Source organism: Rattus norvegicus, chromosome 12 (genome assembly GCF_036323735.1).
Source record: "Rattus norvegicus strain BN/NHsdMcwi chromosome 12, GRCr8, whole genome shotgun sequence".
Taxonomy (NCBI): Eukaryota; Metazoa; Chordata; class Mammalia; order Rodentia; family Muridae; genus Rattus; species Rattus norvegicus.
Window position 1 is genome coordinate 1,885,761 of NC_086030.1, and position 27,182 is coordinate 1,912,942.

General features: G+C 43.6%; 1 protein-coding gene and 1 pseudogene across 2 annotated transcripts in view; one reads left to right on the plus strand and one right to left on the minus strand.

The window, feature by feature from the left end:
- Window positions 1-27,182, minus strand: part of LOC134481231 (uncharacterized) — a 55,085-nt gene that overhangs the window by 16,614 nt on the left and 11,289 nt on the right. Inside the window, exons 2-3 of one of the 2 annotated variants that reach the window (XM_063271824.1) lie at window positions 6,533-6,670; window positions 3,800-3,943 (exon numbers count right to left, since the gene is read on the minus strand). The gene's annotated coding sequence lies outside the window, so the exon portion shown is untranslated. The remainder of the gene's footprint in view (window positions 1-3,799; window positions 3,944-6,532; window positions 6,671-27,182) is intronic. The other variant, XM_063271825.1, reaches the window with a different exon arrangement.
- LOC108348353 (partner of Y14 and mago pseudogene) lies at window positions 18,281-19,742 on the plus strand (annotated as a pseudogene).

Below are 27,182 nucleotides of genomic sequence, written 5' to 3' on the forward strand. Positions count from 1 at the left end.
AGTATTGGCTTTATTATATGGGGTGCACCTTCGCCTGGAGTTGTATAGATGGTTGGATACAAATGTATAGAGATCACTTCAAAAATAAGACATTTAAAATAGAATAGCATAAAAACTAGCAGACTAGCCAGGCCTGGTGGCACATGCATGCCCTGTAATACTAAAAGCACATTACAATACTTGCAAGCATGTAGAAGTTGGGCAGAAGCAGAAGTAGAAAGATCAGGAGTTCAAATCCAGCCATGGATTCCCCATGTCTTCTCTTAGAAAAATTAAAAGAAAACCAAATAATATGAAAGACTAGTAAGTAGTATTTATATAAACCCTACAGACAGATAAATCACCCACTAAATTCTAAACACTGCTTTCAAACATAGGAATAATTCAGATCAGGCTGCAAATTATCACCACCATCGTAGCATCAGATGTTCTAAGGAGAGACATCCTTGTGCCTTTTGCCCCTGGGAATAGAGCTTCCAAGGAATTGTATTTTTCCAAGGAGTCTCCTTGGGGAAAAAAGAAGTAGAAGAAGAAAAGAAAGGAACTTGTTCCCTAGAAAGAGATTTCACAAGGAGAGAGTGCCACTGATACAGTGCCAGGATCAACAATGGGTGGAATGGACCACATCCTGACCACTTTGTATTCAAGCCTAATCCTGTGCAGGAGCCTGAAGATGGACTTGGCTGGATGAGTCAGTGGGTCTCATTATTTGGTTTCCTCCTAATGTGGCTAGTTGTATATGTACATACACACACACACACACACACACACACACACACACACACACACACACACACACAGGCACAGACACACACACATTTGGTGGTCATTTATCCAAACTTGTTAGAGCGCCCAGGGCCCAGACATTGACTGTAGGACTTGGGTTAAGGGATGACTCTGTACTTAAGGTGTTTGCTATTTACTTGAGCAAAAGCTGAAGTAATGTGGAATTACATGTCATGCTCCTAGAAATCCTGGATCTTATTCTTAAGAGCTGAGTAAAGCAATGTGTTGGAACTCAGAAAACACAAATACTTCAAAGTGAAGCCTGATGTTTTTGTTTGTTTGTCTGTTTTTTGTTTGTTTTTTAAATTAACAAACCAGCTTTAGGAGTTCTGGCTTGCAATCAGTCCTCCTTTGCACCTGAAATAAAAGCTAGGCATCATTTCTGAAGCTCCTTTATCTGTGTAAAGGTCCTAAGGATGAACTTCCTGAAGGATAACAAGCAGGAGACAAGAAGAGAACTCACGCCCATAGATCCCAGGCAGACTGTGTTCCCAGATGCTGTCACTTCTATGTGCCTGGCCCATGTCCCCTATAAAGCACTGACTCCTCCTCTGAAATTGGTGTGGCCTCACTTCTGTCCTCCTCATAAAGAATCCTTAAGCCACAATCGTCAGGGCTCGTCTCTGAGTTTAATGCTCAGTGTGACAGCTGTCTACTTGCACATTAATAATTCTGTTCCTTTATTTCTGCCAATCGTTGATTTGTTTCTGCAAACTCAATTACCAAAGCCCCAAAGAGTGGATGGAAGGAAGGTCAGTTTCTGGAGATGCACACCTGCAAGTACCTTAATCGGCATCTGTTTCTGCTCTGTCTCAGCACAACAGGAGCCACTGTAGAGCATAAGCCACATCTGAGTTAAAGATCACAGTCTGATTAGAATGTGGAAATTGTTAAGCAATGAAATGTTCTAGATCTTGTCCTATATTTACTTCCTTCATAGCTACTTATTATCAATGCCTATATGTTCCCTGATATCACTGTTGAGAAAGGTAGGCTGATTCCACAACAGGCTTCAACTTGACAGTTAAGGAGACTAGGTCTAAACATCTGTTTCCATGAACTGGGCAATTCCAGGCCTCAGCAGTTAGCCTGAGGCAAGGACTAAGGGTCACCAGCAGTTTTCAGACCTGCCTGACAAATTTCCAGTCCTGACACTCCCATATAGTTGAGATGGACCTGACATTATCATAGAGGTCACTCTCTTAGTCAGATTCCTATTCCTCCACAAACATCAAGACCAAGAAGCAAGTTGGGGAGGAAAGAGTTTATTCGGCTTAAACTTCCACATTGCTGTTCATCACCAAAGGAAGCCAGGACTGAAACTCAAGCAGGTCAAGAAACAGGAGCTAGTGCAGAGGTCATGGAGGGATGTTACTTACTGCCTTCCCTCCCCTTGCTTGCTCAGCTTGCTCTCTTATAGAACCCAAGAACTCCTGCTGAGGGACGGCACCACCCACAAAGGGCTGGATCCTCCCATCTTGAGAGGGATTAGTTGAGATCACTGCCCTGCATATTGGTCTCATGGAGACATTTCCTCAACTGATTCTCCTTTCTCTGTGATAACTTCAGCTTGTGTCAAGTTGACACACAAACCAGCCAGTACAGTCACCTACCCCAGGATTCCCTAATGTACTTTAAATCATGCCTGCAAACTCATTGGTAGTCTCTCTGACTTGCTAATGGGGGACTCCAGCATGCTGGATTTCTGCAGAATAACACACTCAATGAGTCCGGGTATCATTCTTTGGCAAGCCATGGGCCCTCATTCTTGTGACTATTATGTAAAATGTTTGAGATGTTGTAACTTAGACCACAACAACCCTAAAGGTGCAAATGTCATCTGACAGCATCTGAAACCTATACCAGAGATTTCCCTTCTGGGGTATTAGCCAACTTATCCTATATTTCCCTATTAATTCACTTAGTAAATTGATTCTAGACTGTCTTTTGTTTTATTATTATAAAAGATCATGTTACTATCCCCCTGGTGTCAGGTCCATAGGAAACTTCAGTTCCCCGAATCCCAAGGGGAAGTCCAATGAGCTCAGCCTGTGGCAGTTAGGTAAGAGTCAGCATTCCTCTGGAACTTGTGAAACTACCTTCTGTTCCTCTTACCCAGGAGAAGGGACACATGGGTACCTGTGGTTCTCATTACCCTGTGAGAGATCCAGGCTTCTTCAATGTTACAGGTAACCAGGTATTATTGCACATTTCAGAGTCCATGCCAGCATACCAGCCTCCTGCGTTCAAAGGCTCCCTGCCCCCAGCCAGTCAAATTCCTTACAACCCTGCTATTCTCCCTCTTTTCTCTGTTCTCTATGCTCCTGCAGAGAGTCTGGCCCTGTCCAGTCTGTTGGCAATGTTCAGTTTACAGCTTTCTTTTTCTGCTCTGGATTCTTCTAGATTCCTCTGTCTGCGCTCTTGCGCTCTCTCTCTCTCTCTCTCTCTCTCTCTCTCTCTCTCTCTCTCTCATCTTATATCCAGCAAGTTGAATCCACCTTTCCGGTCACATTTATTTGACTCTTAGCCCCTTGGATGCAAGACCTTTGCTTTGTGCCAACATGTGTAAAATGCATATCTGAATACAGAGCTTAATACGAAATACATCAGTGTTAATGACGTCATTGGTAATGTCTATACTGATCATATGTTAAATGATAATGCATTGTCTAGAACCATGATGTATTCCTCAAATTTCGCTCATTTCTTTTGACCTATTATTTTTAAAATATAGGACTAATAGAAAATTTGAAATCACAAATGTGATTTGTATTTTATTTCCATTATGCGTTGCTGGTCTAATTTTTTCTTTTGCTTAACCTTTAAAAAAAATGCCTTTTCATAGAAGAAAGTTATGTTTCTCCCCAGTGTCTTTCTGTTGTGGAGGAAAGGGATCCATGAAGCACTGGTGACATGGTTCCTTCCTCCAGTAGGCTTCTCTGCTTTAACAAGTGGCTCTCAAGCTGGTCCTGTTGCAGAGCCCTACTCATAAGGTTTTTGACTGGAGACTTACCCTAAAGCCACCAGCTAGCTAGCACACTGAATTAATGTCTCCATCTCCTGGCTCAGTGTTGCTGATGCATGCCATTTCTGCTGACTCTGGAGAGCAGAGCTGTCGGCGCCAGCACCGACACGGTACCGAGAATCGGGCGAAAGCCTACAGGATGAAAGAAACACACATACACACACACAAGTTATCGTGTCAAGCCAGGAGAGGAAGAGAGGAAAAGAGAGAGAGAGAGAGTGGAAGAGCGGAAGGAAGAGTCAGACAATTCACACTGAAATCATCACTCACTGATTTCATGTAGAAAACCTGCCTTTAATAAAGCATTAAGTGATTGTAAAATTTGAGGACTAGTAGTATCTAAAAAAAAAAACGAAAACTTTTAATCAATTGTAAAACCACAAGCCACACATTGGCTATCAGTATATTAATTGAAAGCTTGATTTTTAACATTTAAAAACAATGGCAACAACACGTAATTTAATAGTCTGTGTTGAAGCTTGGGGAACTGAAGAGAATAAACAAGTGATCCAATTGTACATGTAGCCTTTTCATTAGATGAACCACCTATAAATACACTAAGCGCATTTTCTATGGGTTGCATGCACAAATGTACAGGAAATACAAAAGAATGCAAGGAGTAAAATTATCAATTTTGCCTGAAATTTGTATATGTAATAGGCCAAATATTAGTATTTTGTAATAACCAATTTGATTGCTGTTTGGAATAAGGTATGTTTCACCAGGTTTCTTTTTAAAATACTTCCATGACTCTAGCCTACAATTTTGTACTAATGACAAAAGCTTTATCTTCAATGAGGATAACAAAGGTAAGTCCTCTGGTAAGGTGAGGTACTTTGGCAATTAACATATCCTTAGAAGCTTAAAATTAGTTTCAAATATTCTTTTCTGGAGTAGTGTAACAGCTACTCCCCAAATATTAAAGCTCATTTTGAGAGCAAAGATTTGTAGTAAAAATTTCCATATACACTGAAAGATTCAAAGTTCTAACTTCTTACATTGAAGAAGCAAAAAAATTACATAATAAGGCTATTAGCCATTCTTTTGTAAAAATTTTTAATGATATCACTTTATGGGCTCTCTAAAATTATAAGCAAGCTCACAAAATAAAAACAATCGCCAGGATGTAAACAAACTGCATAAAAACAATCCTCTAAATCTGTCTTGAAATGGCGGTTGAAGTAAGCAAACAAGCTCTAATGCTCTCACAAGTTCTAAAACCTCATCAATCCTTCGTAAATCTTGTAACAATCTCTACCTGTTTGATTTTTTCTCAATTATAAATAAGTTTGAGTTAGTCAATGAAACACTGGCAATCCTTAATCACAATCCTTAAATTCTCCTTGTAACACCAGAGCACAACCACAAGGTCACCTGAGTTCTGAGTAGTGACTAGGCAGCTGTCCTTGGGGCAGTGGAATTAGCATTAAAATACAGATAACTTCAGGGCAAACCACAACTTTGGAAAGCAAAACTTAACCTCTAACAAACTAGTCTCCAAAATTCAGTCTCCAAAACACCGAGTCTATCCTTCATGCTACAAAGTTTGACTGCCAATTCCTACATATGAACGCACGATCGTGCGGTCTCCAATACCTCAACAAAGAGACATTGTCCTAAATTCTTTTAGAAGCCTGGTTTCTAGAGTACGAATTCTATAAAAATATTATCTCAATTTAGACCTGTTTCCCTAGGTTGGCTCATGCCACATGTTGTCCAGAATGACTCCATCCAAATTACCAGCTTTATGTCAACTTTCTGTCACCAATATTATACCTTTTTAATCATATCCAATAACTTAAAAGCCAATAGTCCATAACCAAGGCATGTAGAGCACATTTATACATTTAAAACCAATCAGAAACAAAATTGAAGTTGCTACACCTATCTTTAATATTTAGACCAATCACCATTTTTACTTTTCTAGCTATGATTTTAAGAGAAGCACCTTGTCACCTGCTAAGTCTCATAATAAGTCAGGGATTTTTCTAAAAGAAACAACCATCCGCTCCCTTAACATAGAAGCTGAGGAGCTGTTGGTGCCTTTAAGATCAGCTCGTGGAGACGCTTAGCCCCCGGGCAGCTTCTCCAGCTGACCTATGCTCCAAGCTACAGGTGCAGGGCTCTAAAGGTCGATTGAAACTGCTTTTCACTCATTTGTTCCTTCTCGAAAGGAGTTAAAACCAAAACAAGGTGTGAACGATTGACAGATAAAGTCTTTACCATTTTTCCTTTTGAACATGAAACATAAAACATCTAAACAACGAGAAACAAAAACCACAGACATAAACTGACAGACATGGACAGCTTGGTGCACCAAGGACAGACAATAGACATAAAGGGAAAAAACTAGATGGTGTCCCACCGAAGGGACACACATATCCTACCTATGGAACCCAGAACCAGAAATAAGCATTTCTCCAATAGGAGCCAGCAGAGAGGCAGGACGTCTCCTGCTGTCCCTCTGTTCGTAGGAGAGCTCTGAAAAGATTTTTCTCTTTCTCCAAAGCATCTGCGGAGAGTCCGGGAGGACTGTTTTTCCCAAACCCGTTCTCTCTCATGTCTAGGGTGTAAACTATCTCTAGTCAGGGTCCAAAGACTAAAATATAACTCTAACAGAACGCATATGCAAAAACACTTTACCATGACCTTGTCCCTTTTTTATGACAAGTTTTACTCAGGCTAGCCCAAATCATCCAGGCCTTTTCTGGCCCATCTTACCTCCAATCCGTCCCTTCTCCTATGCCGGCCAGGCTCCAGGGACGTCCCGTAGGTGGTACCCCCTTTCTTCTCCGATCTCAGTGGGACCTCCATTTGTCGGCGCCAGCACCGACACGGTACCGAGAATCGGGCGAAAGCCTACAGGATGAAAGAAACACACATACACACACACAGGTTATCGTGTCAAACCAGGAGAGGAAGAGAGGAAGAGAGAGAGAGAGAGAGAGAGAGAGAGAGAGAGAGGGGGGGGGGGAGAGGAAGAGCGGAAGGAAGAGTGAGAGTGAGGAAAAAGAGTGAGAGACTCCTGTAGCTTTATTCACCACTTATATACCCAAGTCTCCAGGTAGAAAATAACTGGGAAGCACAGTGGGAAACCCTGGCTCGTGACTACCTGGCTCATGACTTCGGTAACAAAAGACCAACTAGGAGACCTGAATTAATTAGGGAGAAATCCCAGAAGACCAGCCTAAATCTCAAGGATAAAGGCTGAGGAAGTAAAAGGCAGAAGTAAATTGACCACCACCCAGGTGTGGTCCAGGTGTGTCAGTTCCACATGCATCAGCCGGGCTCAGCAGAGGTCATGCAGTGGAGACACCGGGTGTTACTACTTGGTCTTTTCTTCCCGTGCCGTAAATACAAGGGAGAGGCCTTGAAAGACCCCAGCTTAGCAGCAGTAATGCCATTTTGCAAGGCTGTACTTAAGATGACTGGTTCAGAGAAAGGTTAGAACGCTGAGTACACAGCAGCTGCCAAGCAGGATGTGTTTGGTTGAAGGCCTGGCAACAGGACGACTGCGGTTGAGCACCTGACAATGAGAAAAGCCCCGGGAGAGGTCCCACACCCTGGTGGGGGGGCCGAGTCAGCCGTTATGTTTCAGGAAGGTAGCTAAGAAACTTGCCCCTGGGCTGAACCCTTGCCACATTAGAATCCACCAATTATATCCCTGTAACCATGCATCTGCTTCTGTATGCTTGCTTCTGCTCCCCAAAATCCTATAAAAAGCCCATCCTTGGTTCCGTGGGGCACGCCAGTCCCCCGAGTGACTGAAGCGCCCTCAGGTGCCTGTGCCTGTGTATCCCGACAATAAACCAAATAATCTTGCTGATTGCATCCTGTGGTGTCTCGGTCTGGTCATTAGAGTTGGAGGGTCTCCATCCCGAGGGAAAGTTCTCCCTGAGAGCTTTTCATTTGGTGCGTTGGCCAGGAAAGGAGATCCTCCACCCAGGGACCACCGACCACCCACTGGGAGGTAAGCCGGCCGGCGTCTGTCTGATTCTGTCTCTTTCTGCCTTATTCTGACTGTTCTGTGAGCACTCAGCCAGGTCTGTTCTGTGAGCGCTCAGCCAGGTTGTTTGGAATTTGGGCGGGACGAAGAAGGAGCTGACGAGCTCGGACTTCTCGCCCCGCAGCCCTGGAAGACGTTCCAAGGGTGTTAGGGGCCCGACTTTTCGGGGCCCAATCTGGGACTCTGGTTAGAGGAGGAGGATCCGGACTTACGGCACCTCTGTCTGTATTTTTGGCTTTCAGAGGGCCCCGGACCTTTGCCACCTCCATCTGACTTTTTGCTTTCAGTTTGGTACCAAAGCCGTGCAGCACGCCTGTCTGTTGTTTGTTTGACTGTTGGTGTTGTTTGTTTTCTCTGTGTCCTAATCTTCCTTAGAACTAACATGGGACAGTCTCTACCTTTGTGAAATCAGAGCCTTCTAAGAAACCTGTCCTCCCGGCAGACCCAAACTCCCCTCTCATAGATCTTCTCTCTGACAGGCCCGGCTGAAACGGAGGAGGCAGAGCCGCTGGCGGGCCACAGTCTGATAAGGGTTTCTCCCCTGTTGCAGGGAGATTGCGCAATAAGCGCTAGGTGATGCCAGATTCAACCTCCCAGACTTTCCCACTTAGACAGGGAACCGGTGGCCAGACCCAATACTGGCCGTTTTCAGCAGCTGACATTTACAATTGGAAACAACACAACCCTTCTTTCTCCAAAGATCCGGTGGCACTCACCGACCTAATAGAATCTGTTTTACTTACCCACCAGCCTACTTGGGATGACTGCCAACAGCTCTTACAGGCCCTCTTAACCTCAGAAGAAAAACAAAGAGTGTTCCTAGAGGCCAGAAAGCATGTTCTGGGAGATGATGGGCGTCCCACCCAGCTGCCTGAGGAAATTGATGCTACATTCCCACTTAAGAGACCAAACTGGGATTTTAATACAGCTGAAGGTAAGGGACACCTACGCCTTTATCGCCAGTTGCTTCTAGCGGGTCTCCGAGGGGCTATACGACGCCCTACTAATTTGGCTCAGGTAAAACAGGTATTACAGGAAGACTAAGTTACAGAGGTTAAAAAATTTACAGGGCTATACATTACAGGATTTACTTAAAGAAGCTGAAAGAAAAAGAAGATAGAGTTCGCAGAGAGAGGGAAGAGAGAGAATTGAGTCGAATCTTGGCCGCCGTAGTTCAGGGCCAAGAAAGGAAGGGAGATGGGGGGAGCTCGAAAGGGGCTGAAGCTGGATAAAGATCAATGTGCCTATTGCAAAGAGAAAGGGCACTGGGCCAGAGAGTGCCCCAAGAAGCCTGGCGGACCCCGAAAGCCTCGACCACGAACCTCCCTCTTGGCTCTAGATAAAGATTAGGGAGGTCAGGGCCAGGAGCACCCCCCTGAGCCCAGGGTAACGCTTAAAGTTGGGGGGCAGCCAGTTACTTTCCTGGTAGACACAGGATCCCAGCATTCAGTCCTCACCCAAGCTTCAGGACAACTCAGCGACCGGACGGCCTGGGTACAAGGAGCTATTGGTGAGAAACAATACCGATGGACTACGGACCGCCGGGTTCAGCTGGCTAACGGTAAGGTGACCCATTCCTTCTTACATGTTCCGGACTGCCCGTACCCTCTGCTGGGCCGTGACCTGCTCACCAAACTAAAAGCACAAATTCATTTTGAGGAAGGAGGGGCCCAAATAACTGGCCCCCACAGAACTACCCTTCAAGTTCTAACCCTACAATTAGAGGATGAATATAGACTATATGAACCGGGACAGGACAAGCCACAATCCCTAGAAATAGACACTTGGGTCACGAATTTTCCACTGGCTTGGGCAGAGACTGGTGGGATGGGGTTGGCGCTCCAACAGCCCCCCTTAATTCCAGTCTCCATAAAACAATACCCCCTGTCACATGAAGCTTATCAAGGTATAAGGCCTCACATTACGAGGCTTCTGGATCAAGGCATCCTAGTCCCCTGCCGGTCGCCTTGGAATACGCCTCTTCTGCCTGTTAAGAAACCCGGCACTGGAGATTATAGGCCAGTACAAGACTTGAGAGAGGTCAACAAGAGGGTAGAAGATATTCATCCGACTGTTCCAAACCCTTACAATTTGCTCAGTAACTGTTCATCGATGAGAAACAGGGGTATGCTAAAGGGGTCCTAACACAAAGGTTGGGACCCTGGAAACACCCTGTGGCCTACCTGTCTAAGAAATTAGACCCTGTGGCCTCCGGCTGGCCACCGTGCCTAAAGATGGTGGCTGCTATTGCTGTCCTGATCAAGGACACTAGAAAATTGACTTTGGGACAGCCACTCACCATCCTAACACCCCACACAGTGGAGGCCTTGGTAAAGCAGCCCCCAGACCGCTGGCTCTCTAATTCTCACATGACCCACTACCAAGCCTTGTTACTGGATGCAGAACGGGTTCAGTTTGGGCCCGTAGTCGCCCTCAATCCTGCCACCTTGCTTCCTCTACCAGAGGAGGCAGAACAGCATGACTGCCTACAAATCCTCGCAGAAGTACATGGAACCGGGCCGGACCTATCGGACCAGCCTCTTCAGAATGCTGACCACACATGGTACATGGATGGCAACAGCTTCTTGGCAGAGGGAGAGCAAAAGGCTGGAGCTGCGGTCACTACGGAGGACAAAGTGATTTGGGCGAAAGCCCTGCCTGCTGGTACCTCCGCACAACGGGCTGAACTCATCGCCTTGACTCAGGCGCTCAAGACGGCAAAAGGTAAGAGGCTAAATATATATACAGACAGCCGTTATGCCTTTGCCACGGCACACATCCACGGGGAGATCTACCGGAGGCGGGGGCTGCTCACATCTGAGGATAAAGATATTAAAAATAAGGCTGAAATTCTGGCCCTCTTAGAAGCCCTATTCTTGCCCAAAAGACTGAGTATTATGCATTGTCCAGGACACCAGAAAGGGCATAACCCAGAGGCACGAGGAAACCGGCTGGCCGATGCCACGGCGCGAGAAGCGGCCATGAGCAAACAAATCTTGCCCTTAAATAGCCCAGACCAACCCACGCCCCCACCAGTGGGACAAACCAGTTGGGTTTATGCCCATGAGGACATAGAGCTCCTAAAAAAAAAATGGGGGCCATCTACCACCCTCAACTAAAACAGTGGGTCTACAAAGAAAAGACAGTTATGCCAATAAAAATGACTTTTGAATTGATCTCTTTTCTACATAAATTAACCCATTTGGGGTTTAAGAAGATGAAAACCTTACTAGATCGAGAAGAGATAAATCTGTGTTTTTTAAATCGGGACAAAGAGATACAAAAGGTGACTGAGAGTTGCAAAGCGTGCGCTCAGGTTAACCCGAGAAGGACCATGATTGGACAAGGAGTTCGTCCTAGGGGACACCGTCCCGACATCCATTGAGAAATTGATTTTACTGAAATTAAACCAGGTATATATGGATACAAGTATCTCCTAGTGTTTGTAGACACCTTCTCAGGATGGGTCGAAGCCTTCCCTACAAAGCACGAGACTGCAAAATGGTCACCAAGAAGCTCCTCGAGGAAATCTTTCTCAGGTATGGCATGCCTCAAGCGTTGGGGTCGGACAACGGGCCCGCTTTCGTCTCCCAAGTAAGTCAGTTGGTGGCCAAATTGCTGGGGATTGAATGGAAATTACATTGTGCCTATAGACCCCAGAGTTCAGGTCAGGTAGAAACATGAATAAAACAATTAAGGAGACTTTATCCAAACTTACGCTTGCAACTGGCTCAAAGGATTGGGTGGCCCTCCTTCCCCTAGTTCTATATCGGGCCCGGAATACCCCGGGCCCCCATGGTCTAACTCCTTTTGAAATAATGTATGGAGCACCACCCCCATTTGTCCATTTCTTTGATTCAAACATTGCTGATTTTGCTGACAGCCCTTCTCTGAGGGCCCATTTACAGGCCCTACAGATTGTGCAGAGAGACGTCTGGAGACCTTTGGCCGCTGCTTACCAGGACAAGCTTGAGCATCCGGTGGTGCCACACCCGTTCCAGATTGGAGACACCGTGTGGGTGCGCAGACACCAGACCCTCTACAACACCACTCAGAAGATTCCCATCGGGAACTACTTCCTGCCAGCCCCAAAAGGCACATACTGGGCCTACAATACCGGACTAACACCCTGCATCTCAGCCACAGTCCTCAACCAATCCTCTGACTATTGTGTATTAATAGAAATTTGGCCCAAAGTCACCTACCATGAATCCGAGTATATATACTCGTTTTTCAAGAGACAGACTCGTTTCCGACAAGAGCCTGCCACCCTGACTTTAGCTTTACTCCTAGGAGGAATCACCTTGGGGGGAGTGGCCGCGGGTATAGGGACCGGGACCACTGCACTCATTGAAACTGGCCATTTCTGTCAGTTACAAGCAGCCATGAATGCAGATCTTTTTTTTTTTTTTATTTTTGTGGTTCTTTTTTTTTCGGAGCTGGGAACCGAACCCAGGGCCTTGCGCTTCCTAGGTAAGCGCTCTACCACTGAGCTAAATCCCCAGCCCCATGAATGCAGATCTTAAAGCTATAGAAGAGTCTGTGAGTACATTAGAAAAGTCCTTAACATCGTTGTCTGAAGTGGTCCTCCAAAATAGACGAGGGCTAGATATGTTGTTCCTCCGCGAGGGTAGATTATGTGCTGCTCTAAAAGAAGAGTGCTGTTTCTATACAGACCATACTAAAATAGTAAGAGATAATATGGCTAAGCTTCGAGAACGCCTGGCCCAAAGACAAAAACTGTTTGATTCCCAACAGGGATGGTTCGAGGGGTGGTTTAACCGATCCCCTTGGTTTCCTACCCTCCTGTCTACCCTGATGGGACCCCTACTTATTCTTCTCCTAATTCTTCTTTTTGGACCCTGCATCCTTAATAGGCTGGTACAGTTCATGAGGGATAGACTTTCAATCATTCAGACCCTCGTACTGACGCAGCAATACCATAGGCTGAGACAACAAGAGACAGAAATTTCTTGACCAAGTCGAGTGAAAGATTTCACTCAAAGTTAACAAAAAAAAATGGGGGAATGAAAGACCCCAGCTTAGCAGCAGTAACGCCATTTTGCAAGGCTGTACTTAAGATGACTGGTTCAGAGAAAGGTTAGAACACTGAGTACACAGCAGCTGCCAAGCAGGATGTGTTTGGTTGAAGGCCTGGCAACAGGACGACTGCGGTTGAGCACCTGACAATGAGAAAAGCCCCGGGAGAGGTCCCAGACCCTGGTGGGGGGGCCGAGTCAGCCGTTATGTTTCAGGAAGGTAGCTAAGAAACTTGCCCCTGGGCTGAACCCTTGCCACATTACAATCCACCAATTATATCCCTGTAACCATGCATCTGCTTCTGTATGCTTGCTTCTGCTCCCCAAAATCCTATAAAAAGCCCATCCTTGGTTCCGTGGGGCGCGCCAGTCCCCCGAGTGACTGAAGCGCCCTCAGGTGCCTGTGCCTGTGTATCCCGACAATAAACCAAATCCTCTTGCTGATTGCATCCTGTGGTGTCTCAGTCTGGTCATTAGAGTTGGAGGGTCTCCATCCCGAGGGAAAGTTCTCCCTGAGAGCTTTTCAGCCTCTGTCCAACAATCCCATGACTTCTTAACTGTGGCCATGCAGTTACAAAGCGGCCAGACCCAAATCCAATATGGCACTACATGTTCCCACACCTCGGTACATTTTGCTCTCTTTTACAAACCCATATTTGTAATCTCCCGTGTATCTTACTTTCTTCTGAGCATGTCTCTTTCTCTTAAGCTTCATGATTATGTCTATAATAAAAAATATCTTTAATAAAAGGCTCCAACTCTTCTGATAAACTGTTTAATCCCAAAATTCTTTTCAATATTGAAGCTGGGAATCCTGGATTGTCCTTAGTCAAAGTTCCTAAAATTCCCAGGGAACTCATCAAGTTGCCAAGGTCAGCAGAATGGAGTTGTGTCTCTTTTCCCTCAATGCTGAGGTGTGCTGGCATTTGAGAAGCGGCTTTCGTTGAGAAGTTAGTTCCCTTAGTATACCTGAGGAAAAGGACCAACCTCATCCTGTCAGACACAGGGACACAGAGGAGAAAACTACTTACTAAATTTGATACAATCCTTCCTAAATTCCCCATTGGATCCCACTTATTCCTTTATCATCTGATGTAAGCTGACCTCATGCCTGTCCACTCTTTATCAAAATGGTGTCTACAAAACAATACAAGCAAAACAAAACAAAAAAAAAAAAAAAGCAACAACAACACATTTGCTGGGGCCTCCTGCATTAGCCCTTATTCAAGAAAATTCCTCCACAGACTTCTGTATAGCCACGTTTAAGGGGAGAATTTTTCAACAGAAGTTCCTTCTTACCTGTTGATCCTGGTTTTTGCCAAGGTGACCAAAAAGAAAAAATAAATCTAACCGGACAATCTGTAAGCAGCTGCATCAAGGGAGGGGTTCCTGGAATGTATAAGTACATCAATTCATCGAAGGGATAGTTATCTCTTGTATCCTTTTAAGGTCTTTAGATGACTTATGTTTCAAGGTTATAGTTTTTGAAGTTTGTTTTCTGTCCATTTGATTGACAAATCCATCTGAATTAATTTGATGGGAGGAGCCTATGCTATGTATCTATATTATAGGCCTTGAATAATTCAGACTGTCATGTTTCCACTCAGAGACAGAAATATAATTCATATCTTATTCTTTTGACCAAAAACCATGTAAGGGACTGGAGCGATAGCTTGGTGATTAAGAGGCCCAGTTGCTCATCCACAGCACCCAAGTTCAAGTCTCAGCACCCACTTCCTGACTCATAACCATTTGCAGGGTATAAAAACACCTAAATGAAATGTAAAAAACAATGTTATTGATCTTGGTGACACACATACCTTAATCTCAGCATTTGGAAGGCAGAAGCCCAAAGATCTCTGTGAGATTTAGGTCAGCCTAGTCTACAGAGTGAGTCCCTGGATAGCCAGGGCTGCACAGTAAAACCTTGTTCCAAATATATACCTTTAAAAAGCAATGATATTGAAGCTGTAGTAAAAAAAAAAAAAAGTGTCCAACTTCTCCAACAAGGATAAGATGGGACAGATGCACTGCTGAATTATACCAGATATTTTAAGACTTTACACGTGTGTGTGTGTGTGTGTGTGTGTGTGTGTGTGTGTGTGTGTGTGTGATGTACTTGTTATGGAGAGAGTCAATTTATACCTTCGGGAGAGTGAGGTCAAGTGTGTGGGTGCGTGTAGAGTAACGTTTTGTAATTTGTGGATTGCAACCACTTTGTAAGGTTATAGTTAGGGGTCACCAAAGCACAAGGACTCTATTAAAGGGCTACAGCTTTAGGAAGAGTGAGAAGCACTGATATACAGGCTAGAGATCAATATTAAAGGACTTTTTTTTATTGTTAAAAAAGATTCTTTTGAATAGCCAGAGGAATCCTGATCAAAACCACAAATGCTCCCAGTATCACATTACCTAATTTCAAAATTAGACTGAGTCAGGATAATAAAAGGCAGGATTTTATTTAAACGCATGCATTATGTGTCAATGGAATAGAAGAGAGGACTGAGAAATAACTCATGTAGTTACAGCCATCTGATCCTTACTTAATAAAGGTGTGTTGGAGAACAGGTATTCTTAAAGAGGTGATGTCAGGCAAATTGAGTAGCTACACATTGAAGAGTAACACTAGATCCCCGTCTCTCCTGCTCTATGCAAATCAACTCAAAATGGATCAAACTGAGTAACTTAAGACCCCAAAGTATTCTGGAGAGGATATCTTTGCTCAATCATTCATCTAACCCAGATTAATCTCCATCCTATAAAGAAGTAAAGTAGGGAAGGACAGTGTGGCACATTCCAATCCTAACCAGTGTCTGCATAAACAGGCAAACTCTCTGAAGTCTAGGCCATCCCCTTTACATAGCTTGTTTTAGACCATATAGGGCTTTACAGTAAGATCTTATCTAAAAACAAAACCAAAATAAAACAATGATAGCTAATAAACAATATAATTAGATGGGCAAATGATCTGAATAAAAATTTCTGTCTCTCTATCAGTTTCTGTTTCTCTGTGTCTTTGTGACTCTGTCTCTCATATGTGTGCATGTGTGTGTTTCTGTGTGTGTGTGTGTTTCTGTGTGTGTGTGTGTGTGTGATTGTGTGTGTGTGTGTGTGTGTGAGGGTGTGTGTATGAATCGGGCCTGCAGCCAGAACTGGATGCTGGGTAAATATTCTACCACTAAGCCACAATTCCAGCCTTAAACTCCTAAACAGATGTACAGAAAACCAATAAATATGATTTTAGCCACCAAGGGAATACAAACAGAAACTCCACTGAAATTCCATGTCACCTCATGCAAAAGGATGACTCTGTATGTAAAGAAATTTAGATCCTGGCCTGTTGACCCAGGTTCAATTCTTCGAACCAATGTAAAGGTGGAAGAAGGAACCGATTCCATACAGACTCTCTCCAACCCTCAGCTCTGCCCTGTGGTACACATATCCCCTGACATATATATCAGTCACACATCCAAATAGTATTTGTGGTTTTAGTTTTTAATACAGAAATAAATGACTTTACATAGCTTACATAGTTTACATAGCTGGTAGGAATGTGAATTATCATAATGGCTGTAGAGACTAATATGGAGGCTACTGAAGGAATTAAAAACAAAACCACTATCATAATCCATATATACCACTCCTGGTGGATACTCAAGGAAAAATATGGGGTCAGCCTCAGAGTTTATCAGCACATGAACCGATGAAAAATTATTTTTTTTTCAGAAATGCCTGATGTCTAGAGTGTGCCTGTGACTGAGCCTCCAGCTTATGTGGGACTTTGTCCGGGATCCAGACTTCCAATTCCTACAGTACCAGAGAGTACCTTGCAACCACATTTCCAGACCAGGTCAGTACAGGGCCTGAGGTTTGGTTCCAGTTTGCTCAGGTTTCCCTCGAAATACTGCAATTTTGCTTCCAGTGGTATCTGACATCAACATGGGTATGAAATCCTGAAGTCTGGGGTGCCAAAGGTTACTGTCAGGCCTCAAGTCTTCCTTTCTATGTTTCTAGAGGTTACTTTGGGCCTGTAGCTCTGTGTTTAGTCACCTGATTGTAGACAGGCTATCTGGTCTGCAATTGGGTATCCAGTCTCCAACAGGTTTGTAGAATCTGGGGGTGACCAAACTTTTGACTCCATCTGGTCACCTTGGTGCTTAAGGTGTTGCCCCATGCTTGATCCTGTTGGCACATAGCGAGGACTAGATTGCCTCAGTCACTCATCTGAAATCAAAGTCAAATTCCCCCAGTCATCATAGCTGGACTGAATGCAGATCTAAGTTACAGAAACCAAAGTATCCAATACAGAAATAATTGAAATGTCCAAGAAAGAATTTACAGCCTTACTATTCAAAAGAATTGATGATCATAAGGAGTCAAATACATTCATGAATTAAGGAAATATATCTAAAACCTTGTCCAGATAGCCTCAAAAGTAAACGTAATAGTTAACAGAACAGTAGTAGAATTTCAAAATATAGAGGAAAAACTTTGGAAGGAGATTGAATCTTTGAAAACTAAACTAATAAAAATATTTGAAGAGGATGGTCAAACTGGTAGAAACCACAACAAACACTGTCATTAAGAGATAAGATTACTGGATTCAGTCCCCACCTACAAAATAAAAGAAAGGAAAAGAAAAAAAAAAGAGAGATAAGATCATGCACAAGAACAAATCTCAGGCATAGAGGACAAGAGGGAAAATAAGAAGCATAAACAATATTCCAAAGATCCTGGGACACATTAAAGAGTCCAAACCTAAGAATTCATGGGGTATAGCAGGGAACAGCCGAAGTAACATTGATTGGATGAGACAGACTTATATTTCAGTGAAATTCTAGCAGAAATCATCACAAATTTATAGAAATAATTAAGCTTGCAAGTATAACATCCATGTAGAAATACAAACAGACAGAACCAGAGAAGAAATTCTCTGTGACATACAATCAGGATGTCAAAAATACAAAATAAATAAATAATTCTAGCCAGGCAGTGATGGTGTATGCCTTGTGTTTAATCCTACCATTTGTGGGACAGAGGCAGGCAGATCCCTATGAGTTCAAGGCCATACTGGTCAAAAGATCGAGTTCCAGGAAAACTAGAGCTCCACAGTAAAACCCTGTCTTAAAAAAGAAAGGAAGGAAGGAAGGAAGGGAGAAAAGAGAAGGAAAGAAAACTAAAAGAAATAATCCTAAAAGCAGCATACAAGAAAACAACAGCTAACAAAGAACTGAACCTTGAAGCTGTGTTATGCTCTGGGAGCTAGAGATCTGAGATTAATGTCCTAACTTCCATCTCATCTCCAGCCAGGAGTGGGTGGGAGCAAAGTCCTTCACTTCAAAGCTCAAGCTTGCTCCTCTGGTTAGGCAGCTGCCTTGTTCCTGAGATTCATGCTAGGGGCTTCTGTATTTAATATTCCTGTAACTCTCCCTCCTTGGTATTTCTGCAGCTGGGTTTGAATACGCAAAGGCCGTCAAACCTTGTATTCCTCTTGAAGTATTCCTGGATTAGAAGTTAACTCAGAGCACACCAAGCAATTAGTAGTAATCAGCTGAGCTATTTACAGGTATACATGTAGAGTCTTTCCTGAATTATGAAGTGCATATGGGCTCTCAAATGTTGAATAGAGAAGTGGCCATCTGTCTATCCACCCTGTCTTCCCCATTGGTTATCAGGATCATATGCAATCTGAGTGCCCTGGCTTCTTAGATGTTTTCCTGACTCTAGAGTCTCCATTGTCTGGTGTTATTCCCATATGCTGGGAAGAACTCAACTGTGTTCTGAAGGATACACAGGGTTTGTGGAAGGAGATGAATATGAATGAGCCTTCTAGATATAGAACAAGGGGGCACCTGGGAAGAAGCAGATCTGGCTGAAGAAAAGTGTTCTTCAGGCATCCGTCATGTCAGTGACATAAGGTGGTGGAAATTAAGAAGGTAGCCTGAGCAAGGTTTCCCTGTAGAGACAGTGGGTTATCTAGAAGACAGCTAGAATTTTTAACCCAGAGGCCAGGGAGTTGTTCTAAGTATATCCTCTCCAAACTCACTCTATGGTGCCTGCATTAGGTTTAAAATGGACCTAACTCATCCACTAGACAGCAACAATGATGCATATAAAAGGCCTAGTCTACTTGAGTTCTGAAACTCAAAACGAGCCAACACAATTCCAGATCCAACCCAGGTCACCTAAAAAGCAATTTTAAAAAGGAATGAATGCTGCCATTTATCAAGAGCTTAAAAGCAGGACAATTCCACTTATTACCCCTAGAAATTCATTTTTTGGGTTCGATGGCAACTCTCTATGTAACTGACGAGACCAGCGGCAACTACACTGCCTCAACACAGAGACCCGATCGGACAAGGCACAAGCAGCGGAGGGTCAAAGAAGGATACGTGCTCCAAGAATCCCAGCCTATGAAAACAAGTATGTGAAGTTTTTCAAGAATAAACCAGAACTTCCCCCAGGGCAGTGCCCTGACGCCACCACACAGGTCACCCCATCCAGACCTGACAGTGGTGAAGCAGGCCTCTCCAAGACAGACAAATGCAACCTGAAGGAGAAGAGGAGCCAGCCACAGGAGAAAGATGCAGAGGCCTTGAGCAGGACCCTTGATAAGGTGTCTGTGGGAACTCAGCCCAGACACCCAGTGCTCACCATGGCCCCCAAGCCACATCTCTAGCTGCCTTCCATGCACCCGATTCTGCTGCTACCACAGAGAAAGCCAAGAAGATCAAGCACCTAAGGAAGAATCTGATAGGTGGAGGAGCTGCAGTAGCACTTCCAGGCCGGGAAGTTCAGCAGAGAACAGCTGAAGAAGCTGACATGGCACAGAGTTCTGGAGGAGGAGCTGGAGGACTTGGAGTTGGGCCTCAGGCTTCAGGAATAGTGGAGTGGACTGAAGAACAAACCATGGGGTGCTCTGGGGTCCAGGGAGCATGGGCCACAACAGTCAGGAGGGGCACTCCCATACTGGCTCACTTTCCCCTCCTGTGGCCTGACTCTGTCCGCTAGAGGCTAGGATCTCTCTTCTTCATCCCTTCTCCTTCTCAGCTCCCATTTTTGAACTTTTCCCTTCTATCCCATTGTTCACAATCTCAGTGATGACCCCAGATACCTCTGCTGCTGATATAGGTGTCTTGTTGAAAAGGAACCCTGAGAGGGTGGGAGTCTGTCAGGGATCTGAGACTGAGGGTACAAGGAGTACCCAAGATTTGGAGTCTTAGTTCCTGTTCAGTGTTTATGAATAACTTCTGTGGCCACCAAAACCACCACCATCTCCACCAACTCCTCCTCCTCCTCCTCCTCCTCCTCCTCCTCCTCCTCCTCCTCCTCCTCCTCCTCTTCTTTCTCCTCCTCCTCCTTTTCATCTTTTATTTAAGAATGTAAGAATAAATTCAAGTAGATGACAAAAAAAAGTTCACTTACTGTTTGTAGCAAACCTATGTCCTGTTGAGATATAGTGGTTTCCATAGATTTATTTATTCGCTTGTATTTGTTTGTTTCTTTGTTATTATGTCCACAGGTGTTTTGCTTGCATGTATATCTGTGCAATAGTGTGTGTGCCTGGTGTGTAGAAAGATCAGAAGAGGGCATGAGATCCCTGGGACTAGAGTTATGGAGTGTTGAGAGCTGCCATGTGGGTACTAGGGATCCAAACCAGGTCTTCTGAAAGAGCAGCCACTGTGCTTAACTGCTGATTCATTTCTCCAGCTCATTTCCATATTTCAAATACAGAAAAGAGGAACTCTTTTGATTAACCATCCAGGTAGACAAGGCCAAACAATGACCACACCCAGATTCCTTTTTCCAGTGTATAGGCTCTGAACTTTTGTTTTGTTTTGTTTTGTTCTGTCTCCAATGACATGTGAAGGGACAGCCTGTATCTCTTAAGCTGAGAAGGGCCTGAATACATAGCCCTATTTTTATTGAAGCAGGGAATTTTGGGCGCTCCTACCCTAGAAATCTGTCAATCTGAGCTTCTTCAAGATCTGATCAACTTGTGAGGAATTAACCCAACACCATTGGTCACAAATTCATTTTTTCAGTATTTTTTTCATTTATTGAATATTTTTACTTACATTTCAAGTGTTATTTCCTGTCCTGGTTCCTGGACATAAGCCCTCTATCCCATCCCCCTTCTTCTATAATGGCGTTCTCCACCCAATCCCCCCCCCCCAATACACCTACACTGGGGAATCCAGCCTTGGCAGGACCAAGGGCCTCTCCTTCCATTGGTGCCCAACAAGGCCATCCTTTGGTACATATGCAGCTGGAGCCATGGATCAGTCCATGTATAGTCCTTGGGTAATGGTTTAGTCCCTGGGAGCTCTAGTTGGTTGGCATTGTTATTCTTATGGGGTTGCAAACCCCTTCAGCTCTTCCAATACTTTCACTATTTCCTCCAATGGGAAGGCCAGTCTCAGTTCAATGTTTGCTGCTAGCATTCACCTCTCAAGAGGCAGGACCACCGAAATGCAGATGTTTCATTCCTTGTTAAAAGGGAGAACAAATATATTCATAGGTGGGGATATGGAAGCAAAAGGTTGGAACAGACACTGAACAAATGATCATTCAGAGACTGCCCCACATGGGTATATAGGTGTGTGTGTGTGTGTGTGTGTGTGTGTGTACACACACACACACACACACACACATATATATATACATATATATATATATATATATATATATATATATATATATATATATATATACACACATATATATTGCAACCAAAAGTAGATAAGATTGATGAAGCTAAGGAGTGCATGAAGACAGGAGCCTGCTATAGTGATCTACTGGGAGGCACAGATGAACCATGTCAATTATAGAGGTGAATGCTAGACACACAGACACACACACACAAACACACACATACACACATACACACAAACTCACACAAATGAACACACACTCATATAAACACATAAACACACACACATACTCACACATATACCCACACACCCTCTCAGACACCAACACAAACACACATGCACACTCACACAGACAGAGACACACATATACACTGACACACACACACATACACAAACACTCACTCACACACTCATACACTCATTCACACACAGACACACAGACACACACACACACATACACACATACACATGCACAGACACTCTCACACATACAAACACACACACACTCACACATACACACACAGACATAGACACACAAACACACACACTCGCATACATCCACAAAAACACACACACACAAACTCACACACTCACTCACACACACATAGACACACACACAAACGAACACACACACATACACACACATAAACACACACACATACACACATACATATACACATGTAAACACACACACATACTAACACACAAACTCTCTCACACACCCACACATTAACCCTTACACACAGATTCACACACACACATATACTGACACACTCGCACACAAATACAAACACACACACGCATACACACACACCCCCTCACACACAAAGGAAACTAAGTTTTTATCCAGCAGGTTTCCTGTTCAGTGAGGAATTAGTGGGAGCTATGATGTGTACAAGTCTCTTAGACTCCAGCAGGCTGTGCTGTCCTGGCCTGTACTTATTTCCACTTCAGAAAATCTTTCTAAGCAGATACTTGCTGGTCCTACCTGAGTTACAAACTTTGCACAGATAACCTAAACAACACAACACCAAATTCCCCAGAGAGAGGATTTGAAGAAAAGCCTTCAGTAAGCTTTATGTTGACTCATCATAGGCCCCTCACTAAAACTACCCTGCTGCCTTCATAGAAGACCTTGGAAGCATCAGAGGAAGACAGTGACTCAATGCCAGTTTTCAGGAACTTTTCGTAACATTATAGTTCACGTGATATTAAAACAACCTCAATATCAGTCAGAAGGAGAATAATGAAATAAACGACAGTGACTTTTCTGAACTACAACTTTCTGTACAGGACTGAGAGGGAATCTATCCTGAAAGAATGCCAGGCCAACGATATAGTCAGGAAAACAATGTCAGCAGAGGGATGCACACTATAAGATTCCATGTAAGATCATGGTGAAGCCAATAAGACAAACCAGGATCTTCAAGGGGGATACCTCTACTCAGGTAAAGTGAAGAAATCTAAGCCTTATTTTTAAAATAGTTGAATGGCTAAAGAATGTGTTGAGACAAATAAGAGAGGGGGCTCTACCTGGACACTGGACAAGTAATGCAAAGACTGCTGGCCAGCACAAAATAGGAAGCTGAAGGTTTGCTGAGAGACCTAGGCTAAAAGGTCTAAGTTAGTGAATGACTGGACAAAATTAGATGTCATTATCTGGCGTCCCCAAATACCCACAAATTATAGGTCACCACAGCAATGTACACACACACAAACACACACACACACACACACACACACACACACAAACACACACACACACACACACACCAAAAATCAGAAGTTGGCAGAAAACAATGAAGTTTGCATCATGCTGGAGGAACAACATAAAATAGACTACTCAAAGCAGGTATTTTAAGAATATCTACTCAGCTCTTTTTCCCTAGAGGAATAAAAGGGCCTAGATAGCACTCTTCTTGATGAGAATGGGGGTATATATGGATAACTTTGTTCTTGACGTCTCAAATCTCTCATGCCAATTCTCTGCGTTTGAGAACCCCTTTCCACATCCCTGCTCTTCCAACCAGCTTCAGAGTATAAGGACAAGATATGAACTCTCTAGCAACACCCAAACAAAACAGGACTGACATGCTGCTACTCAGGCACTGTCTGGTACCCAAGATTTAGGAAGCATGAAGAGATGGTCTTGATATACAGGGAAAACGGGGGAGAAAGTACAAATCCACCAAAAGAGGACAATGAGAACCATTTCTTTAGCATTTCCACCAGGCTCTCCTCCTCGCAAACTACTATCTTCCTGGAATCTCACAGGATCCCTGTAAAGAAAATGAGCTCCAGGCTTTTGCTTCATCCCTCAAAGCCCTGTGCAAGTCTAAAGAGGGGCTCCCACATAGCACCCTCCACACATAATGGCATGTAGTGCTGTGATGTGTGATCAACCTATCTCCCTTAATAAATTGCAGATTTTCAAAGAGCAGGAGCATTTGCTTTCCAAACATGAAGTTTCTTGAAAAAGGGCTATCTCCACAGAAAGCCTTGTAAATGATTACATAAATGAACACTTGGATGGGACACAGATCAGTACATGTAACAGTAATGGACAGTTACATTGGTTTGTCTATGTTTATGATAAGACATGAGGACAACCTGTCCCTGAGGCCTAACCCTACCTGCTGTTGCTTGGCTCTGGGGACACAGATGTAATTGCTGGCCTCCTCACTGAACTTCTTTGCTTTCTCATAGGATGCTGGCAGTTTAGTCTGCTCCACCAGCAGTTGTCTGTTCTCATTCAGCAAAATCCTTATATTGTTCTTCAATTGAGTCCATTCACGCAGGAGCTGGAAGTGCGTGTTGCTGAACCACAAACAATAAACGTCAAATTCCAGGAAGCTTCTATTTGCCTGTCACTCCTGCAAGTACAATCATCCCTTCAAGGGCCCTCATCTACAGACATCAACAGGCTAGAGCCACAGTATACAAGTTAGCACCAATTAGAGGAGCCAAATCCAGAGGCCACATTCACTGTGAATCAAAGTACTCCTGAAAATCCTGATACTAAGATGTTTTATATACATCAAGGTAGAAGAATTGGACCATATGGGTGCTCATATGTCCATAGTATGCTAAAACCATCTGCAAGTAGAGGGCAAATCCCCTCTGATGGATGATAGAAGACCTAATAGCTATACAATCTTTGCATGTGTATCTCATGGACCACAGAGAACCTGTCAGTGTCCTAGAAGTTCAGAGTTGATTGATATTCCCATCATGGTGCAAATCTTTTCTATGTAGAGGAGCGAACGTTAATGGGGAAAATAACAATTGGAGGGTCTTCTAAACTCTTCACATGTAGGACCACTGAGTCCTAAAGTTACAAATCCAAGACCCTGTGCCAGGAGGCAGGCTTTCCTGTTAAGAGTCAGACACTATAGAGCCAGAGCCCTGATTTTGTTCAAAGTCATATAGGACAGAAGCACTCCCTGCCTAGTGCTGGGTTCTCATCTCTCTCAGGGACTCACTGGTAGGAACTATTCACTTGTATGAGCTCCTTGTACCTCTCCATGGCATAACTTATTGAGTTGGTCACCATTTGCATAGCCATCATTCTCATCTCATGTTCAGATTGAAGTATTAGCAATTCGAGATCCAGCCTGTCTTAGGGCATGGCCCAAGGAACAAATAACTGTGTGAATTCATGATTTCAGAATTAGGTGAAATGTAAATAAGAAATATCCATTAAAAATTCAAATTTAAGAGTGGGGAGGGAAGAATGTGGCAAACACAAAGACCAGAGCAAAACCACAACAGTGAGACAACATCAATTCTTTCAAGGAAATATTTCTACGTGAATCAGCAAACATTTCTTTTGAAATAAGGACTCTTTAAAAGGCTGTGGAGATATGGTTCTGCAAAGACTCCTCTGTACTAGAGTGGGTGGAGCCTGTAAAATGCCTGTTAAGGAATAACAAATGTCCAGAATTTATTACCACAATCACCATTTCTAGGTCACAATAAACGGTCCCTGATAGCTAAAAAAAAAAAAGTAAAGTCAAAAAAATAAATGAAGTTCAAATCAGGCAAAAAAAGATTACCTGAAATCAGACTATTGACTTGATTACTTAAAACCAATTTATGGCACATACTTGCTCCTTTGAACTGTGTCCTATTTGTGCTGATTAAACTTATTATCCTGAGCACAGGACAACAGAGCCAGGTTACCAGGTCCAAGGAGCTGACTGTCAAGAGTTGGCCAGGTAAGCATGAAGGCATTGACTAATTCTGTAAGAAGTTTCCTCCAGTCTGTGCCACAGCCTTGGGTCCAACAGATAGTTATGATGACATTTCTTTTGTTTTGAAAGCAGGGATTCTCAAACCTTGCTTCCTATTCTTACCTGAATTCCCAGAGGGCATAACTACTTAGACAGGGAAGAGGATTTGTAACCCCTCCTTCCCTCAGGAGAGTCCTATCTACCACCAAAGTAAATAGAAGGTGCAAAGAGTTCTGTTGGTCCATGTGGGCTTCCACGCTATCATGACCTGCAAACTGTCCATCAGACAGATCCTCAGATCCCATCAAAGGTCCCAGTCTCCAGGTCCTGAGCAAAACACCCAGAAATACGTTCATATAAATACATACCAACCCATATACAAACACAATTAGAATGCCAACTACTTCCATGGAGATGCCATAGAATCAGTGTATAGTGAACAAAATCAGAGTAAATGAGTGATGGCATGCAGGAATTTCATTCCCTCACTTAGATGCATCAAGTCTAACCAGGTCCTTCCAGCTATTGACAGAACTTCTGCTTATCCAAGGAGCTCAGGGTCAAGTAAAAAGGAGGTTGACCCTAAACACACAGCACCTAGCTTATCTCACAAGCCAATGCCTGCCAAGTCTCCTCAAAATCCAGGATGAGAGGTGAAACTCTCTCGTGATATGAGGAAATCTTGGGTTAGCAGAGACAGAGCACAAGACAGCGAACAGGTTACTGGGCATAATGACTACCTGTAGTCCCAATCATCATAGATATAAAGGTCCAGGATTTGATAAAGTTCATGCCTCTCGAATTTACATTTCTGGATTTCAAATTTGAGTTCCTACAGTTCCTTTAGATGCTTCTCTTGCTTACTGATGACATTTGGGGATGATGCCCTCCTACCAAAACCTGTAGATAGATAAACCCAAGTGAATTTGCATATTTGATGGCCCATGGGAGGAAAAGAGCATTCTGAATCCCAAAAGGAGGTTGAGGAAGAGGAAATGGTAGAGACTAGGTGAATGCCTGAAACAGCAGAAAAGCGTTCTTCGAGCTGGATTCCTTTTTTTTAAGATTTATTTATTTATTTTGTATATGAGTACACTGTTGCTGTCTTCAGACACACCAGAAGAAGGCATCAGATCCCTTTACAGATGGTTGTGAGTCACCATGTGGTTGCTGGGATTTGAATTCAGGACCTCTGGAAGAGCAGTTGGTGCTCTTAACCACTGAGCCATCTCTCCAGCCCTCGAGCTGGATTCTTAAGCTACGTCCCTCTTTCCAACCTCTAATGCCATACATGTGCCAAGCTCACTATTATAGAATCCCTCGCCCTGAAACGTATAACCTGACTCAGACATAAACATGTGGGACATTGTTATCTCATATCAGATGTGGTGCAGGTAAATCCTGGAGTTCATAATGTTTAGCACCATCAAACTCTAGTCA